Below are 21,184 nucleotides of genomic sequence, written 5' to 3'. Positions count from 1 at the left end.
TTTACTAAAGTGGGTAGGCTTCTCCAAGTGCTTTGAAATATTTCTGCTCTGGCAATGAGGACAGAGGAATGATTAACAATATGTTCGTCAGTTTCCTTATTTGAATAACCCTTGTTGCACTGATTAATTCCATTCCTTAAATTGTGATCACTCATTCCTATTTTTATGGGGGCATTAATCTCAAGAGACTTGGCCCCTGCATTTGTTATTACCACGTGTTTTTCCACCCTCTCCTCTACCTCAAAACGACTGGAACTCTTCTATCACTGTGATCAGTGAGGCCTATGAAGAGAAAGTTATCTTATTCAAAGACTCAAAGGTTTTGTTCATCCATTAAGCCAAGTGAGTGGATGGTAAATGTTATTGAGTGCTGTGCCGCTCATCTAAAGTTTTGCTTCCTGAGGTCTATCCACCTGTTCTTTCATGAACTTTCCTAAGCATTGACATTGCTTAGTTTTGAAGTAGAAGGGTAAGAAAATTATGTTTGTTAAGTTTAGCACTACACCAAACATGCGGGTCATTGTTTTTGCCAATCATTTTTGGACAATTTACATTTACAAAGGTGTTTTTATGTTGTGAACAACATTGTTGGTAGGACTTAAACATTAACCTAACCGGTCACAGACTCTGCTGTTATCAATTCTGCCTTTATCCCATTAATGGTTGTGTTTTGACGGATATTTCAACACGCTTTATAATTGATGCGCAATTTATTGTGTGATGTAAGAACAATGTCAGACTTGATCTGACAATACAGTATTATCGTGTTGCATCGTATTCACATGACTGTAACAATGATTTTGCAATTATATGAGTACACATATTTTAAAGGTGTCCCAAGATAACACGTACTGTATGTCAATGGTTTGCTAAGAGTTCCACATCAAAAATGTAGTACAATCAATTTTTTATTTGGCTTGTTTGGTTGGAAATGAATCACATTCTGCCTATACTGTTACACTTGGGAGAACGACAAAAAGGTGGGAGTGAGAGTATGTGAACATCTGCAGTGAGTGGCTTGCTTCACTATTGTTTAGTCTGCCTGGTTCAAAGATTCAGAATTGATTACGCTAACCTTTAGTGACCCACCATTTCTTTGTTTAGATTGCCAAGATTGAGCTATGATGTTTTGGTCATGAGACTCTCTTGCTGTTTCGTTCTGAATAACAAGATCTCATTTGTATGTAACAGCATACTGTATGACGCTGTGTTACAATCTAAATCACTACTTACCACTCAAATGATCAACTTTATGAAGTAGTCCCTCTACAATGTCCTGGTATGGCCACCAACGTGCTGCCAAATAGTGATCAATTGCTTGAAAGGTGACGGCCCATTTACCTAAGAATTTGCACATCATTTACTGTGTGTATCTCATGTTTCAGAACTTATGGAGTTGCAAAAAGTAAAATATGTCTGTTTGGATAACATATGAGAAAGAAAAAACAGAGGAACATACAGTATAATCAAGGAGAGAGAGAGAGAACGCCCACAAAGAACAGGTTTGGCAATGGATATGTTATTACAATTCTTAAAATATCTCTGATAATTGGTCATTATCTTACTGGTGCAGATTCATTTGTTCACAACATCTCTATGTCTTTGCTCTATTGTCTGTTCTCATGTCCATATTTAGTATTATTGTTGTGATTTTACTGTGATCACAATATCTAATATATGCTACTAAAATAACAAAACTCCATCACTACCTGGACAGGGTATAATGATTTAGACTTGAAATCACTGATCAGATTACACAATGAATAAAGTAGGCCTGAATGTTTGAATTTGTCAGTCTTTATATGTCTGTAAATGTGAATCAAAATGCATAACTGCATTAGTCTTTAAACTGACTGCTACATGTCCCACCGGTAAAGTTCCAGTTAAATATCAAACTACTTCTTGCTGCCACTAAAAATGCAAAAATGATTTTTCCCAGATATACCAAAAAGGTCTAAGTAATTTTCTTTGCATAAGCCTCCAGAATGAAAAACACACAACTCTTTGCTGCTCTTGTCAACCTCTTAACTACCAATGTAACAGTGATACTCAGCTACCCTGCCCTCCTAATCCCTGTCAATATCTACATCCTGCAGCTGATAATATCAAGACAGTTGATCACTTTGGAGTTCTATACTCTAAACAAGGCGATTTTTGAAATCATGGTCGTCGACAACAGTTTCTGGCTCAGGCGCTTTGCGTTTTCACAGCGTGTTGAAGTTTTACTGCTGTATTTCTACATTCAGGCTTGGAAAAAGTCTTGTCTAAAATAAATAGTCAGGAAAAGAGAGCTGGATGAGCTACATAAAACTAAAGGCTCTTAGGGTAATATTGATCATAATCATATCTGTTATCCTCTCACATGTCCCAATTGGGGGTTGTAATTCATTTAAAAGATTATTTTACACATCAACAGTTTCTGAACATCGTTAATGTGTGCTACATCTTCACTGCCTTGTAAAGATTTGTCCGGGATTGGCTGGTCCTGCTAAAGATGGAAACCTGCCTTTAATCAAGTGGCCATGACGTAAGTCTGAGTATCAAACCTCCATGATATTTGATGCAGCCTCAATTATTATTATATATTCATGTTTTGTTTCAACCCTACACCTAAACACAGCAGGATTCACTGTATCTCACATTTACTCAAAGCAAACAGTTCGGCGATAGACCATCGAATCCTCACTATAGCTCATGGACTTTTGTGTGTTTGTTTGCATATCATTTACAAAAGGGTTTACAATAGCACTCCAGTTTCAAACAGCTGAGAAGGCCCCTGGAACAGATGGAGTGTCTTTCAGAAAACGTTAGTGTTGTGCATTAATGCTCAAAATCGCTGCCAAAAGTCATCTGGTATTGTATTGTCGATTTTTTTGAAAGCAAGTTTTTACCAAGAATAAATATTTTGCCCTGGTAAGTATGACAGAAGTTTTGGGGGTTTTGATTTGTTTTTGATGTTTGTTTTGATGCTACACTGTAGGCAAGGTGAATCTTGGTTGCAAAGTTAAACAGGCCAGAATTTTTTCTCAATATTTCCACAGTGGCTGTTGGTGGGATTTGATTTTATATATTAGTAAAGTAAAGGTTTTTTTAAAGGGATAAACAGCTCATTGTTTCAATAATGAAACCATGGTCTAACAGTGATTATAATATGACAAAAGTGCTATAACCTGCAATACTATAAGACTGCAATTAAACAGACATATTATTTGTTAATGAATTATGCTTTCTTACCAAAATGTAAAATATCTAATTATAATATCTAATCTAATCTTTATTTTTAAAGTCCTTGCCCTGCCCAAAGATATTCTAAATGATATCCTTGATCCTTCTTAGGGCAGCTAGATCGCAAGGTGGATGGAAATCACAGTCTAATTTAAGTTGTATCTCATCTGATCCTCTGTGCAGATGTCCAGATGCCACTCATAATCAATATCGCTCTTGGTGTGATCTGGCTAATATTGGCAGGGCCAGGAGGTAAAGCTGCAGAAGTATTTTCTTTCAACCAGGCTGTGTGTGAAATTGCCACCTTTATATCAAATGTTTTTTCGCTAATCATAATAAATACTTTAGGGTCAAATGCCAAATGTCAAAAGATTTTGACCTACCTCATGTTTCAGAGTTGTGTCTCTTTGGAGCGATATTTGGCCATTGTACATCCTGTGACATTCCTGAAGTACGAGCTTTTGCGATATACACTAGCTGCAGCTTTGATTTCTTGGTTTACAGTGCTGGTACATCGTATAATCCTCGTATGGGTTCCATTTCCAGCCATGTTGCATGTGTGTTTCGGAATGGCTTTTACCGGGTTTTTGGCACAGCTCTTTTGTTTTGTGGAGACACTTTGAGAAAGAATAATAACATGTACAACAAGTAACATTTTTCAAAGGAATGGTTACATTTTATTTTCAAGAGTTAGATGAGAGAATCAATAACACATGTGCATCACTGTTGGTTGTGTTTACGGTGGCTGTATCAATGAAAGATACTCTTTACGGTATGATCAAGCTGAATTGTTTTTTATATGTCTACAACACTGTTGAAGTAATGGTTTTTCTTGCTTTCTATTTTTTCACTTCCATATAAAAAATAAAAATGTTGCAAATATTCCAGAGCGACTTGACAGAAAAGTGTGATTCAAATTCAGATTATGTGTATTAGTGTATTTTGACTAGAGCTTCATCTGTCTATTGACATGGTGTTGGACATTATGTTTTTATATACAGTATATGTACAGCAAGAGTGTGTTAAGGTTTGCGATGATTTGACATGTTTAATAAAATTTACTCATAGACTATGTAGTAGTATTGCTGTACATGTGTTGTATACAGTACGTAGTTTTCTTTAAACGCGCTTAGATATCAGAAAACAAAGTGTTTGGCTCCAGTGTCATTTGCGATTGACAGGTGCACCAGATACTTTATGAATATTTGATTTTCTATTCCTATCTGCTCATGTGTTTGTTTATTCTTGTGCTTAACAGTTTGCAGAGGTGGCTTGATTTTTCTCACTCAAGCACAGTGTGGTGAAATATGTGAGTTGTAAAACTTAGTGAATCATGTTCCTGTTTTGTTAAAAATGGAGATTATTTGGATACAAAAATTCAAGACCCCACATTCAAAACTTTGTCAAACCAATATCCCTTTGGAACCAAATGTTAAAAACAAACAAGGATCCACGTGATAGACTAAAAGAGTTGTACTATGTAAATGTTTTATGTATTACATGATTTGTGAAAACAACAATTTTGTTTTAAAGATGCATGTCTGTTGACATTGATTCCTGGCTTTTCTGTCTCTAATTTAGCTGAGTGCAGTTTCTGTGATGACTAAAACTGAGAGAGATTGTTCACTAGAGACCCTACACACACACACACACACACACACACACACACACACACACACACACACACACACACACACACACACACACACACACACACACACACACACACACACACACACACACACACCAGCAACACCACCGCAGCCACCTGCTTATCATGAACGAAGTCTTTGTGATTGACACAACTATCTCATTTGCTTTCCCCTCACGCCTAGTAAACACTGCGGCCAAAAAGCAGTGACCTAGTCTGTTTGATGAGCAGATCATAAACTTGATTTTAAAGTGTTCCCAGAAACAACATTTTAAATTTGAGTTTGAGTTGGAAATTACCTCAATTAAATTTGTTCCCATCGGCAAAATACAGCAGCCGTCACTGACTCAGAGCTCTCCTCCAATACGTGAGAGATACTAGAATGTGATTTATTTATACTTCATTGTCTTTATCATCATCATCTTTTTTTAAATTTCTCTCATCCTTCCTCAAAAGCTCACGAAGCTCTCAAAAACAACGTGTTTAAAGGTAAAAATGATATGTAATTTCAAGGATAATGAATTGCAATCATATCAAAATAAGCCTTATTTCACAGTGACTAGGTATGTGAGCATGTTTTAAATCAAATCAATCAACAACAAAAAGTCAGCAGGATTGTCATATTGTTTATGATAATGTGTTAGAAAACGGGGAAATCAGTTCATTCAAACCTTTTCCACCAAATTCAAGATTGATCCATTACAAGACACATTTCTGTGTCTGCACTATCATCATCTCCAAAAACACTGTGGAAAGAACATTTATCAATGAAAAGAAAGAAAGCTTCATGTCAACACATTTTTTTGGAGTCTTGTTTTGAAACTAGTTGTAATTCAAGTCCCAGTTACAGCATTAGATAGAAATCTGACTTGATTTGTTTTTCAAAATGAATAACCAACGCATAGATGGCACTCAGTTTGGTGTTGTGCTTTTCTCGTTGTTTTGCTGCTTTGTTTTTAGAAGTAAAGGAAAGGGTTTATGTGCAGCTGCAGGCTAGCCTGTTGGCAGCTGTATGCTAAAAGCTTTACTTGTTTGTGATTTGGAAATCAAAGCAAGTCTTCTTCTGGTCAGTGCTGGCCTTAAGGCGGCCAGTTGTAGGAATCCAGTGAGAAACAAATGTATCAATAAAAACAATTCAGTTATTGAAAAAAATGTGGTAAGATTCATTTGTCAGAAAGTCATTTGGAAACTAAATTATCAAAGACAGTTTTTACTTTCATAGTTCCAGCTAGACTGGTATGGAAAAACTTTCGGGCGACCAAAGTTGTAAAGAACTTTGACTTCATCATGCAAAAACAAGAGATTTGAAGACAAAATCAAACACAAAAATAGAGGCAAAATCCCACAACTGGTACCTCAGATGATGTGATTTCACTCTAATCACTTCAGATGTGTCACTCTTTCTTTGCACCCCAAACTCCCTTCAACTACCTTTCTGCCTGCCCTGATTCTTTACCTTGCATTTTTTCCCTGAGCTTTGAATCCTTTTAAGTCCCTCTTCACTTTTTGTTTTTTTTCCTTCCTCCATTTCAATTCCCCTTCTATCTCCCTCTGTCTCTCTTTATCTTTCATGCCTCCCTCCCTTCCTCTCCATGTAGGCTGTGTGATATGTAAATGTGCAGACAGCTGCTCTCGTTCTCCGAGTTTTGATTCAGCAGTCGCCGTAATTAACGGCTCTGCGAACTGTGACTCATCCGAAACTAGGTGAGAGCAGGTCTGACGGCCAATAAGCACTCTTTCCTCTCACTGTAGTCTCCTCTCCGTCCCTCAAACACACATAAACAAACATAGGGTATTTACTGAGACATTCACTGAGACAGTTATCGTACCTTTTCCCAAAACCAACCCTAAAACACTGACGGTAATCTCACAGCAGCTCACTGGTGCATTGTTCGCCCTCTCCTGTCTTGGGTCTTCCTTCTTCATACCATCCTGTTTTCTTTCTCCTCCTCTTCATTCTCTTGTTGGACTACACCCTGCAGTAACTGCTCTGCTCTCTGGCCTTCTCTTCCTCCCCAAGCCTACTTATCTCTTTAATGGGGATATCAATTAACATGGGAAACTGGGACCTCAAGGCCCTTAGAGAATTAATGAATAACATCTTAAGCCACAGAGACAGGCTCCAGTGTGCTCATCTGCTCCCTCTCCTGTACTTTCTTCTTTCCCTTCCTATATTTCTTCAATGGTGTTTCTCTTCTGCAGAAAAGGGATGATTCATTTCTGAGATTCCGTCTGAAACCTTTCCTGTGTTTGAGTGTATTGCTGTTTATACAGTAGTTTTTTCTTTTTATATATATATTATATGTCAGACGTTGGTGAGCCGCATCTGCACAGCTATCCCGGTATGTTGCTAACATGTACTCTGTTTTGACAACATGGCAGGTGTGGAGATTTAACTATGGTAATGTCTCGGGGCCTGTGGTGGGCATAAAAAAAACATGAAGCAGGCAAAATTACACCTAGGCTTCAAATTTTAGTTTTATGTGACAAAATCATAATTTGCAATCAGTAGTATTACTGTCATTATTTCAGAGACTGCTAAAAGTAATTAAGTACGTTTTGAAAGTGTTTTGCCCTTGGTGTGTGTCTGTACAAATTCAGCTTGTAGGCTCACCATTAGAAATGTGTAAGTTGAATCCAGGTCGTACTTTACTGAGTGAGCTCAATAAATATGCAATTTGTTAAGGTACTCCCTTTGAAAACATTGTAGTCATCATTTCATTGCAAAACAACTTCACCCTGTTTCATATACTGTGAAAGTGAGATGTACATTATGTGCACAGGAAGTGACACTCAGATGGATGGAGAGGCTTGCTCAACAAGCTCAATCTTTTTACCAAACATGTTGTTGATATTGTTTGTTTTTACAACCAATATTCAATACTTATACCAATACTTGTGTTCAGCATTAAGTATTCCTACAAAGATATTTCAACCAAAGTAAATTTACATCATGATCATAGGAATGGATCCTGGCCAGCAAAAGCTCAACTCAAAACACAATAACTATCCGATGCAAGTGTGACATTTACAGCTTTCACCACTCAAAATAACACACTACACTGCTCATGCATTGGCATTAGACACTATTGGATATAAATCTTGATCTGCAGAATGATCATATATGGAGTGTTTCTTACAGGGCAACAGGGCTGATAATGAAGGGAAATGCATTGTATGTCCACAGTAGAATCAACAATGTGCAGGCATATTCAAATGCATTGTATGTCTACAGTGGAATCAACAATGTGCAGGCACATTCAAATGCATTCTCTAGGAATTTGTATTTCTGCAAGAGAAAAAAACAATAGTAATCCCTTTTTCCTAATAGTAAGTTTCTGTCTGTTACAATCAGTAACATTTCTCTGGCTTTTTGCACAAAATAATTAATCTATCAGCAGGGGTTTGCAAGTACAGCTGCTCAAAGTCATTCACTTCTCTGTTAAATCAATGGCTGCAAGTTTTACTTAAACTTCAAGCGTTCTGAACTGGCAGGCTTGCTTGATTGTGTGTAATGTTTGCTGGAAAATCTACTCCAAAGCTTTACTCCAATCCACAACCCAACCTAACCTTTTGAGCTATCAAACATGTGCTTTTTGATAGGCCCTATTTTTTACAGCAGACATTATGACTTATCGTAGAAGAACAGGTGGACCCAATAATCTTAATGATGACGCTGTTCTATTTAAGTGTCCCGGTAAGCTGTAGTAGTTAGGCAGCACACACACTACCTGGACTATGGAACTGTAGCTACTAATTGGAATTTAATTATCCCCAACTGTGCTTTTCCTACTGTAACTTTTAAAATTGTCTGCTGTGTAAAAGGCATGATTTTGTAATTCCTCTAAAACCCATTGTTGAAGAGAAAAGCACCCTAAAACATTAGCCACTTAAACAAGCTAACCACCTAATTTACAGTATGTTGTGCTAAATATGTACATTTACACTGTATTTCTGTGACAATAGGAACTCAACCATTCTGTATGATATATTAAATTTATGTAGTAGTAGAAGCATGATTAGTAGACAATGTGTTGAATATAATTGCTCTAATTGTTATATTTTATGTATTTCAAAGGAAGCATTTAGAGACCACCATGGTGTTCAAATAACAAAATGGAGGTATGTTTGGTTTGTGAGTCCCCCTGCTTAATAGAAAGTATCATAAATATTTTTTCTTTAACCTCCAATACCCAGCATAGTGACTTGACCTTATGGTGTGAGGTTACATTCGGTTTCTATTTTCTGCGACGAGGGAGCCTAAGGTCTTAAGGTCAAAAGTGAAAGGACATAATCAATGTCTAAATTGAGACACAGTTGGGAAGGGGGATGACCTGTAGTGGCAAAAGAGGATATAGGGTAATATTAATGGCATTATTGATAGCCCAAGTCATCTTGAAAGAAAGAAACTTAAATCCAAACCTACTTCACAGTCTCTCACACAGACTGTACATTTTTTCGATTAATAGTCTTGAAGTATATTTTGCTTTCTCAAACATTTAAACTTTGAAAATGAGAGTCTGATTAAAGCTGAAACATATTTCTTTATGTTAACTAATTCCCCATGTAACCATATCCTATTATTATAATCCCTTTTAAACCAAGAGCACAGCTGAAATATTTTCCTTTGACCTATCAAACCACTGATGTGGTTAAAAGGTGAGTTAAACCGCCACCTCTGAGATAAAATTCAAAACCAATCAGAGCTGATCCCATTCATATCCATTATGCTCTGAACTGGATCGATAGTGACAAGGTCTGCAGCTCATCGCTCTGGGGCTGACAGCAGGGGAAGCCCTAATCTATGGGAAAATGGCTGGCCACCAGTGCAGGCTGATGAGGCACATATAAATGAAACATGGATGTTTATCAAGCAGGATAAGATTTATTTAGATATGTGTGTGATTAAGTGTTTAATGTTACTCTTTGAACAAAATGTGAGCCAGGGGTTTCTCAGATGGGAGGGGTGTGTCTGCGTGTCTGTCGGTCTGTGTGCGCGTGTGTTTGCATGTATGCATACTTGTGGGTGTGATCATTTTGATATGCGTTGTCTTTTTCCCCCTTCATGGCGTTTGAAACACATTTTTTTTCCTTATTCAAACCATGTTGCTTTGGTACCCCCTGAGCTTTCAAACCCCTTGGTGGTCTATATGGCCTAGTTTTTGAATTTCCTGCTGCACACAGAGGCACACAAACAACCGGCACACATACAATGCACCGTCAGCCCCACTTGCAGAGCACACAAACGGCAATACAGACCTTATAAGTGAATCGACAGAACATGTTTGAAGAAGCTTGGTTCTTTTCGTTTTTAATTCTTCAGAGGTAGAAAAGCATCTGAGGAGGGAAAGGGAGCATGAAGGAAGGGAGGAGAGGAAGAGGAGGAGATGAGGAGAGGGGAAGAGAAGGTGGAAGAGCCTCCTCTAGACAGAGTCTAATAATGTGTCACAGTATATGGAGCCCAGCCAAGACACACGCTGTGAATAATCTGTGGTGGTTTTTTGCTGAGCCGGTTGTTGTAGCATTAAAAATATAATGCCAAATATGTCCTAGTGTCTGGCTTGCCTTAATGATGGCAGCCCAGGGGATGGGTAATTAAGACAAAAGGAAGAGGAGTTTGCCTCCATAGTTTTCCAATGGGACTTATTTAGTGTTACCGTATAGGACATTAACACTTTTACAAACTCAGGACTATCCAGAACAGAAAAATGGCGATCTGTTCAAAATTGCATATTATATGAGCCATTCAACATGCCAGCTCATGTAACCTCATAAGTGCAAACTCTACTTTTTTTTTCCGTTTATAAAAATAGATTCTACCATTCTCCTAGGTCTGCACCTGCTTTCTACAGTTAACCAAAGGAGAACTGCCTGCATTGCAGAGCCTGCATAAAGACATAGACAACTAATTTTCTTTTTATTATTTGGGTGAATCATGAAGGCGAATACAGATGGACAGATGGATACAGATAGAACAGCCGGTGCATAGCAATAAGATTCATCACCTTGAAATCCAGGTTTAAACCTAAATCTACTGAAGTGTTGAGTCCCAGAGAGCCTTAAATAAACCGCTCTGAAACCAACATAGCTTTCACAAAGAAAGTCTGAAACTTTAAATCCAGAAATAAAGGCTTTATGATATTCACTCCTGCCCTTCCTTTTGACTTCCTCTGTCTGCCCTTTGCAATGAAATCTGAAAACGATCTGATTGATTAACCAATTATCTAACTGACCAATTGACTTATTGATTCATTTAGGGCAAGTATCTTTTGACTGGGTTGTCTCTTTTAGTAAACAGTTTCATGTGTTAAACATAGATATGTATACCATACAATGCACAGATCAATAATTCAACTTATCACAAAAAACACTCCAAAGAACCCACATACATAAACGGACGGATGCAGAGAGATACACAAGTACAAAGATGACACACACACACATTTCATCCCACATGCTCTGTAAATAGAGAGCAGGATGTTGCAGACATTTGGGTGCATGAACAAACAAGAGATGCTCCTAGGAAGAGAGAGGGAGACCAGGGATGGATGTGAGAAATGGGTAGAGAGACATTGAGGACGAAGACAGGGAGAGAGAGAAAAGGAGAGCTAGGGGTAGGTGGACAGATGAAGTGGTGACTCAGGAATGAGATATGAAAAGAAAAGATCCAGCACTTGGAATTATTCTTCCTCCTCTGTTTTCCTCTTTTACTCTCACCGCAAAGATAGCACAAGAAGGACACAGATCTCACCCTGACCTTTGCCCCTTTTCTACTCACTCCATCCTTCTTCTCTCTTCTGTCTCCAATATTATATATCTTTGTTCTATTGTGTCGGGTAGGAGATTGTCCAGTAGCCTGCCACCACTAACTTTGTGAGTCGCTGCATTTACCAAGCCATCAAGATGGCAGGTAATGAAAGAGACGATATTAAAGAGTGGGACAAGAACATTCTGCCTGAAGGATGGGTTTGAAAGTGAAATTTTAAAAAAAATAATTAAAATGAAATAGTTCTGTGGTTGGTATTATGGCTTATTTTTAAGCAAATATTCACAAAAACATTTTTTGGTAGTACCTTTTAACCTTCTCATATTTGAGTTGAATTTTTCAGACATCCCTGTGTCCTTAACATTGCATATTGATGTTGACTACAGCACAAGTTCATCATACAAAGTTTTGTATGTGTATGTTGTTAAACGCACACACATGTTCTATCTGTCCGTCATTCTTATAATATAGTCAAAGGGTTTCCCTCATGGTAATAATATAGCCGAGGTGGTAAGCCAGCCAGATGTAAACGCATCTCAATTTAATTAATAAATTATTAGCCTAAACAATTGCCCCTGCAATAAAAATATAACAATTCTTGTGTAAAACAAAACATCTGTTCTGACTGCTATACCGATAAAGACTTTAATCCAAAAAGTGTGTTCATTTCTAAGATATTTCCGAAGAATGTTTTTTGTTTAGAAAAATGTGGTCCAGCATGCTTTCAAAAGAAACCTTAAAAGCATTTATGTTTTCACTAAGTCACTGATTTGTAGCTGTCCATTTATCAAAAGGAATCTTGAATTTGTGGTTTTCAACAAATGAATGTATGGATGATAAGCCTTGCAAATGATGCAAGCCTCTTGAGCTTCCCCACCACCTGAGGTACTGTAAGTCTGGCTAAGAGCCAAAACGTCTATGGTCATCTTTTGAATGCATCTTTGAGGATGCTACTTTGAAAAGCATAAATGTAAATGTTGTTTGAAGTTATCATCCGGTCCCCCTCTTTTTCCCATTTTTAAGTTCATATGATCTTTATTCTTGATGTTAGTAAGCAGCCTAAAACATTGTAATAAAATTAGGATTTTTTCCACAAATTGTATGATGAATTTATGTGGTATAATTTATCTTATACATAAGTCCTTTGTGTTTTATAGCTTGACCTAGTTGAATAACTTTTAAGTTTTGGATTGTTTTATTCAATTCTCTAAATCTGTCTGCACCCCTGTTCTCTATCCCTCTGTTTTTCTCTCTCCCTCCCCCCTCCCTTCTTCCTCTCCTCCGGAGCTTATCTCGGTGCGCATCGTCAGCATCAGTTTGAAGTCAAATCTGACAGCCGCTGCCTTGCCTGGTCCTTTTACCGTCTCGTTAAATGGTGGTCATCCCGGTGCGTTTAAGAGGTACAGTCCCGGATTAGTGGGATAAACGTGTGTAATTATTGATGTACTTTTTGGGTGGTTGACCTCGATTGCCGCCCGGGATGTGAGAGGCTGACGTGCTTTCTCTCAATGTGGTCTTACCTTTCCCTTTTGCAGTTCAGTCGGGACTGTGGGAGCGCGTGTGATCGCTGCCTTCAACTTGGGGTGAAGAAAGACAGGGAAACTCCTCGGGATTCTCCGTACACCGAGCTCTGATCCGGACATTCTGGTGAGCACACTTTTGCCGAATTTGTATCTTGATGTTGTTTAATCATTTTGCATTATCTGCGAAACGGTAAAGTGTCCCATGTGGTTTGTTTTAATGATTTGAAACGGGCGTATCCAAAAGACCCGGGCACTTTTGTCTTCTTTTAAATCACCGTAACACACTTAAAATAGCGTTACATGATTTGTTTGCCTATCAAAGCCCGGAGCTGAAAGAAAGACTGCACAGTGGCTGAGCTTTCTCGCTCCTCTCTTTAAAATGTTAGCCCATGGCAGCGAAGTTCGTGCTCATTATGCATGGGAATTAAACGTGGCCATTTGTGACAATTACCAGTCAGTATTCCTATCACGGAGGGAGAATTGAGTAAAGTAGAGCCGTGCCGTGGAGGGGGAGTTGGGGAGAGATTATAGGTGAGAGGAGTGAGGAGTGTGAGAAGAAAGAAACATTTGAGGGATCCCTCAGGGAAGCTCTGCTCCCCTTATTTTATGAGAGGGATTTTATTACTCTTTTATTTCGCTTCAATGATGACATTATCTGATATCGTTCTTAATCCTCTACTTGAGGTGCTATTATTGTAATCAGTGTCATTACTCCCCATCATATTTATAGTATTACTGAAATCCTACAGTACTGCTGGCTGTGCCATAGGCAGAAATCTATGGGGCCATTTGATGCTTTTATTGTCCTGTTTATCAATTAAGCTTGTCTATAATGGAGATCTCACACTTCCTTCAACATAAAACATTACTCTCCCACACACCATCCGTTAGCATCTCACCTCCCACATAGCCACACTTGCTGTCCACAGCCGATTATCTGGTTATGTGCCACCATTTGCACTAATAGAGAGTCCCTACTTAATGTAATGACAACTCGATCAGTCAGCACACAACACAGAGCTGCTTTAAGGCTCATAAGCAGTGTCATCAAGGGCAGATTGAGACGCTGTTAAGAAAGAGAGGACATGAGAAAGTGCTTGTGGAGGATGTCTGAGTAGTTTGCTGATGTGTTTTATTGTCCATGTACAGTATGGGGCTGTCATTGTGAAACATGTACCCAGGAATGTGTGTGTGTGTGTGTGTGTGTGTGTGTGTGTGTGTGTGTGTGTGTGTGTGTGTGTGTGTGTGTGTGTGTGTGTGTGTGTGTGTGTGTGTGTGTGTGTGTGTGTGTGTGTGTGTGTGTGTGTGTGTGTGTGTGTGTGTGTGTGAGTAAGTGTATTTGTGTGTGCCAGCTTTGCTCAGTCATGTGTATGCAAGTAAAGAATAAGTGAGCAGAAAGAAAAGAGGGACAGAGAGAGGGAGGAAGGGAGAGGGAGAGATTATGCTAACTCAAAGTATTGGAGGAAGAGGAAAACCCATGTAAGCAGTTTTTCTTTTAGCTTATATATTTATATATTTAGCTGTCAGGGCCTTCACTGATACAGTAGGTTCTTCAGGCTTTGACATGCTTGTCACCAGTCTGAGATTTATATAAAAGAAGGACAATGCTTTTTTTGGGTCTAGCTATGCAACTGTAAGACAAACAAGGGGAGCCTAAGGGGATTGACCTAACAAGACCAGCTTCTTAGTGCAAATGAGGTTATCTCATAACTCAGGTAACATTAGAGGAATCTTGCTGTACGACAGTTGAGGGTCGATCATACCGTACTGTTTCTCTGCTTGGTTTTGCAGTGGTCCAAAAAGCTAAGGGTGAGAGTGGAGGAAAATATGATGCACTACCAGTGGGGTGAGCTGTAGATATCTAATAAACATAATTTATCCGATTTTTCTAGCTATATTAAATATAAAAGTAGCTACATATCAAAAGAAATTATTTTTTAAACAACAAGTGCCCTTCTCAATTTACCAGCTCTACTCTCTTCAGAAGGGTTTCAGTCTGTCATTCTCACAAATTACTGTAGATTTGCATCTCATTGTTGGCATGGCCAGGCAATCAGGCAACAGAGTAATCATTTAGCCTAGACGACCCCATCAGCTTTTTGTCAGGTGAAAATGAGGTGATGTCTTCTCAGATGATGTGCTGACATGGTGTCGCTGATGGCAGTCAAGATGATGAGGACAGTGATCTGGCTCTTAAAAATGATATTTACATCAACTGATAAGGGACACTACATCATAATGATAATGATGTAATGTTGTTGATACAAACTCACTGTAGTCAGGAACAGGGTGCTGTGTCCACAAGAAAAATATCAACAGGACTTCATTTCCCAGAATGCTCTTCACTATAAGAGCTGCTTGGCTTATAATGGAACAGAGGCAAACGCTGGGTTAAGGGGCTTTTGCAAAAAGCAGACAAGTTGAGTATCTTTAGACAGCTTGAAAGAATGAATCGACTTGTATTTGGTGTTGTTGAGATGGTGGGCTGGCAGCATCATCACAGTCTTAAGAACATGACAGTCCGTGAAAAATGGTAGCAGAATACAAAGCCAATCCTGATTTTTCCATGTGACAGATTGTGTGTGTGTCTGTGTGTGTGTGTTCTCTTTCCTCCGGTTGTTATTTGTTCTCTCAGACACACACTTACAAAATCAAACATAACAAGCACTTACACACTTAATGTACTCTTTTCTTTTCTTTTTTTTACATGACAAAGTGTTCAACATATTCTCAAAATACCAAAATCACATTAGTGCAGACCTGCCGTTACACTTGCCTACTTACTCAGGTGAAACCCTATTGTGTCTTGTATCCACCCATTCTGTCATGCAGTACACGGCCTTGGGCTTAAAAATATCTGACTACATACACATACCCGCAGACACACACAGTTTTAGAGGGACAGCCCTGGTGTGCTGGCATCAAACCAAAGAGCTAGTGATAACGAGGTTGAAGTTAGTTAGGATTTTAGCTGTGCCTCAACCTCCTAACACCCTTTCTAAATCTGATTCATCCTAAAATGAGATGTTTTTCCAAGAGGGGGAGATGAAAACATTCTCTCTCTCTCCTTCTCTCTTTCTCTCTCCCTCCCTTCTTTCTTGCCAAATACAGTTGAGCTCATCCCCCTGCCTTTCTATTACTCTCATACTCTCACACACTATCTGTTTCACACCCCGTTCCTCCCTCCCGTTCTCTCACATCTCTCTCTTCTCTCCTCCCCTGGCACCTCGATGTGTTTCTCTTTAATTGAGATGCATTTCAATGTGGTGCAAATTAGCTTTCTACAGCTACAGTCTAAACTTGCAACCTGTGTGTGTGTGTGTGTGTGTGTGTGTGTGTGTGTGTGTGTGTGTGTGTGTGTGTGTGTGTGTGTGTGTGTGTGTGTGTGTGTGTGTGAAAATATTTCCCACAGTTAAAAGTGAACGCGCTACCTTCCTGTTCATTTCTTCAACGCATCTTCCGATGCCTCCTCTCTCCCACAAACTTACATTTTTAGTATAGCATTAATAACATTCACTGGTTGGACTTAGTTTGTGTCTCTTGGCTGGAGGAATTTACTTGGCCCCCCTTTTCAGGCTTTGAATTCAGATCTGTGCCTCTGAGAGATGACAGTGTGTGGCAGCTCATTAGGGAGAGGGCCGGAAATCAGGAGGGTCAGAGGGTTTTATAAAGACATGATTCTGTTATGCTTGTCTTCCTCAGCTGATCTGATCTGGTTCTATTTTGCTAAAGGGAAAGGTTGGCTGATAATAATTTGTAAACTGTGCAGGGTGAGTTTAGGGGTTGGTAATGTATTAAAAATTATGTTTCGAGTGCACGCAAATCATTTCTGATTGATGGTTTCAAGTGGGGTTTCTCCTTTATCAAAATAAAAAATTCAAATTAGAAAACAGGTTTCTAACCTAAAGGGGTAAATATGAAGGATGATGAGCAACAGATAGGATAATTCAAAACTAAAAATATGTGCAATAAAACTATTTCTGATTTTAAGTTTAGCTTCGCTTTTATGTTAAATACTGCAATTTTTAAAACCTTTTTTTGCCCCAGAAAGAGATAAACCTTTGGTTGAAATTTCAACAAAATGTGAAGATTATCTTGAAAATAAATACATCAAGTTTCTTGAAGTAGGTTTCGCCAGTAGGTCTCTGGCGTGTGCATGTATATGCAATTGTGCTTAAGTTTGGACATGGCATGGTGCACTTTTTGCCTCTTTGTCTGCGTATGTATGTGCACATGTATGAATGTGTGCATGTGAGCGAGCAAGGAGTCGTTAGGGAGAGTAATGCTGACAGTGGGGTGACCTTGGGGCTCCCAGTCTTACTCCTGTCAATGAAGGGGATGACTTAGTGTCTCCCTCCCCACCCATGATGGCTCATTTATTATCATTAGGCACAAAGTCAAAAGATGCTGCTCAGGCCCTCAAACAGAGTGGTATGTCTGTGGGTGTGTGTGTGTGTGTGTGTGCAAAGGAAGTCTTATCTCTAGCGATAAGTGCTGCACATCTGAGCATATGTGTCTGTCATCCAGTGCTTGTCACAGGTATGTCTGCCTTTGTGTTATCTTCTGAACGTGGGTTTATCCATATCTTGACAGCAGACGCATTGCCTGTCAGTCCACATCTGCCTGCTTACCAAGCAACATAAATAACAGTTTGTGCCATAACCCTAACCTTACGTCACCTCAGCAAACCAGTGAGCAACATCAGTGGTATATGGGTACATCAGGGCTGCCTCTGTGCTATCGTTTCTCAGCGTGATGGATGGAGACTTCTGCAGGCCAGTCAATACCCAATCTGAGCCCCACTGTCCTGATTTAAGATACAGCAGCACCCAGGTGACACACTCAGAGGCACGCCACTTTAATCACTCTGAGCATCAACTCTACACTGCCAAGATTGGTGTGCGGGTGAGTTAGTGTGTGTGTGTGTTTGTGTGTGTGTTTGTATTAGTATCTCACTCAGTCAAGCACTGCTGTAATCACACGGCGATCGCCAAGTGCCTGCACTTCTGACAGAGTTAACATTTCTTTGGAATTTAAAGGGAGCAACATAAATAATGTCCACAGGGGGGATTTGTGCTACGTGTAGCTTGAACGGTAACAAAATATACACATAAAGAGCTGTCTCAGAGGGAATGAAATTTGTATGAAGCAAAAATGAATTTCCTCATCCAGTATCCGTGCCTTCTACAAAACATAGTATTAATATAACATTGTATTTGCTTTGACAAATGGAGAAAATGTAATTCTGCCCGGATTGGAGTCAGGTTTTTTTTCCAATTTTCGAAGAGAGGAGTGAAGGGGGATGATTGGCCATACAAAGCTTACAGGACTCTAGAGTGGGATGTGTGTCCTGTGTCCCACATGTTGTTATGTTTAGGCTGCTATGTCCCTTTGTTAAGAGGGGAAGGTTGTGGTATTATGAACATATTTTTTTAAATCAATGAATTCTGTCTCTAGTCAGCATTCACATTTTGCTTTCATTTCCTTTTTATTTAACTAGTTGCCTTAGCAAACCCTTTAAAACTATGTAAAATCTCCCTGCAGCTTGAGTTTATGAGCGCATCATGCAGGAGGGAACGCTTCAGCGCGTGCAGTAATCAAGGGAAGATTGTGTTTGTATGAGTGAACGGTGGGATATCGCTACTTTATCAGAGAGTAATCTGTTTGCACTGGTTCAAATTGTTCCCTCTTGACATGTCATCATTCACATACATGCCCACCAAATACATACTTGTGTACACAAAGACACACTTGCACACACAAACACACACATCCACAGCCCCTCCCCACCAGCCCCTCCACTTTGGCTGTTAGTCTAATTTATGAGGTGCCGTTAATTTGGCCTAAACGTTCGTAGCGAGACCTCCCTCCTCTCTCATCCCTTCATCCCTACATCCCTCCTTCTCATTCTGTCTCTCATCAGTCACTCGGCTGAGTAAATCAGAGGGGTGGTATTGCACAGCAGGCAATAGATAGACTGGACACCTTGACTAATATACCGCTGTCCTTCCCCCTCCTTCCCTCTCTCCCTATCTGTCTAACTCTCTCCATCTCTCTTGCCTGCTGTTTAAATCAAATTTGGCTCCTCTCCTCTCATCTCATCTTTTACTCTTTTAGTTTAGCCTCTTCCTCATTACTATCGCCACTTCTACTATCACCTCTCCTGTGCTCCTTTAGTGTGCAGCTTCTCTCACCCCCTTCTACTTTTGCACCACCCGCTGTCTGCTTACTTCTGTCCTTTGCCTCTCATCCTCCACCCTCCTTTTTCATTTTTTTTACCTTGCCTTGCTCCTCATTGCCTCCTCCCCCGTTCTTCTGTTCTCATGTTAGGTGTAAATTTAGAACAGAAGGCATGAGGGGATGCTGTGTGTGTGTGTGTGTGTGTGTGTGTGTGTGTGTGTGTGTGTGTGCGTGTGTGTGTGTGTGTGTGTGTGTGTGTGTGTGTGTGTGTGTGTGTGTGTGTGTGTGTGTGTGTGTGTGTGTGTGTGTGTGTGTGTGTGTGTGTGTGTGTGAGAGAAAGAAACTCTACATGAAAGCTTCTCAGAGTCCCCATACAGTGCTCAGATGGGGCTGAAAGCCTTGGTTTTCATCCACATTTAGGATTCGCATAACATCAGATACACACACTGAGATATAACATACACACACACTCACGTGAGTGCGCACACATGAATTCACACGTCAACACATGCACACGAAAGCCCTCCCCCTTTCTCCCTCATTATCTTCATTTACTTTCTTCGTCTCCCCATTTTTATTTTTGGGTTTTAATATCTCTTAAATACACACAAACAGACACTATAGTGTCCGCCAGAGGGTGAATCTTCTCGAAGTGAACAGGAAGAACATCAGGCATCAGAGACTCCCCAATCGCTTTACGCCACATTGTTCTTCTCTAATTCCATACACGGCACACACTTGGGAGTCACTCTGAGCTGTATGCACTGACTGCCCGGCACACCTATACATCACTGTCCTACTCTCCACCTCTTTCTCTTGTCTCTTGCTGTCTCTTTTCCATCTTCCACCCTGCTCTAAATCATTCTGAGTTTCGTGTCTATTTATTGTTTCTTCTTTTCCTTCTTAAGTCACATCTTTCATAGTGTCAGTGTCTCATGCACACCCATATACAGCCCCTCTGTCGCTATCCTCTCTCCTCTTCAAATTCCCATAGCACAAAGGGCCTAGCTCCCTCTCAATAAATGTAACAACATCTAGCCTCCTGTTCTCTGCCATATACCCCCTCCCTCCCCATCTATACTTCCCCAATCCCCCCTCTCTCTGTCACTTCTCCCTCTCTCAGCGGGCTTCGTACTAGTGCACACTTACACTCACAAGATAAAGCACGCTACCTCTGCCCTATCCCTCTGAGTATTATGTAAAAAACACTGTGGTTTTCATTAGGGAAGAACACCTTAAAACACTGCTCATTCTATATAAAGAGCAAACTCTCTATAAAGCAATACATTGAATTAATTAGAATAGAAATCAGCCTGGAATGATATTTTCAAGGATGACGATTTAAAAGATTTCATAGTTTGCCTAAAAAACATACAAGGATATCATGAAAACAAACTAAAAAGTACCAAACTAACTTCCATAACTACTTCAAGAGAACAAAGCATTTTCCTGATGTGAAATACAGTATATTTCAACCTTTCAACAACTTTTGAAAATGTCATTTCAATACTTAAAAGTTTGGCTCAGTGACTTGATTTCTGAGAATCCATTTTCTCTAAAAGTGAAAATGTTACTTTAACCTCTCTGATACTTAATGGGAAAATATGTATTTAAACTGACAAACATTTTAATATATACAAACAATACTTATCATCAAATCACAAAGAATTCAAAGATCCCTGAAATTTGACTGATAATGAAGAAATGACCTCACAGTCATTTTAAACAGAACATTTCAGTGCAATAAAAATGTAGATATAATAATGTAGTTTAAAAATACAAACACAAATAAAATAAATAACACAAATTGAAAAAGGTTTAAGGCTGCAGCAATAACTG

At 39.3% G+C, this 21,184-nt stretch overlaps 1 protein-coding gene across 1 annotated transcript in view; it reads left to right on the top strand.

Annotated features, from left to right (window-relative positions):
• Nucleotides 1–12,929: 12,929 nt before the first annotated feature.
• The window catches only part of ptprdb (protein tyrosine phosphatase receptor type Db), a 125,187-nt gene continuing 116,932 nt past the window's right edge, over nucleotides 12,930–21,184 (top strand). The window contains exons 1-2 of the mRNA XM_063883861.1: nucleotides 12,930–13,042; nucleotides 13,178–13,289. The gene's annotated coding sequence lies outside the window, so the exon portion shown is untranslated. The remainder of the gene's footprint in view (nucleotides 13,043–13,177; nucleotides 13,290–21,184) is intronic.

The sequence above is a fragment of the Eleginops maclovinus genome, chromosome 5 (genome assembly GCF_036324505.1).
Source record: "Eleginops maclovinus isolate JMC-PN-2008 ecotype Puerto Natales chromosome 5, JC_Emac_rtc_rv5, whole genome shotgun sequence".
Taxonomy (NCBI): domain Eukaryota; kingdom Metazoa; phylum Chordata; class Actinopteri; order Perciformes; family Eleginopidae; genus Eleginops; species Eleginops maclovinus.
The sequence above is the reverse complement of the archived record's forward strand: the minus strand, read 5'-3'. Positions and strand labels throughout refer to the sequence as shown.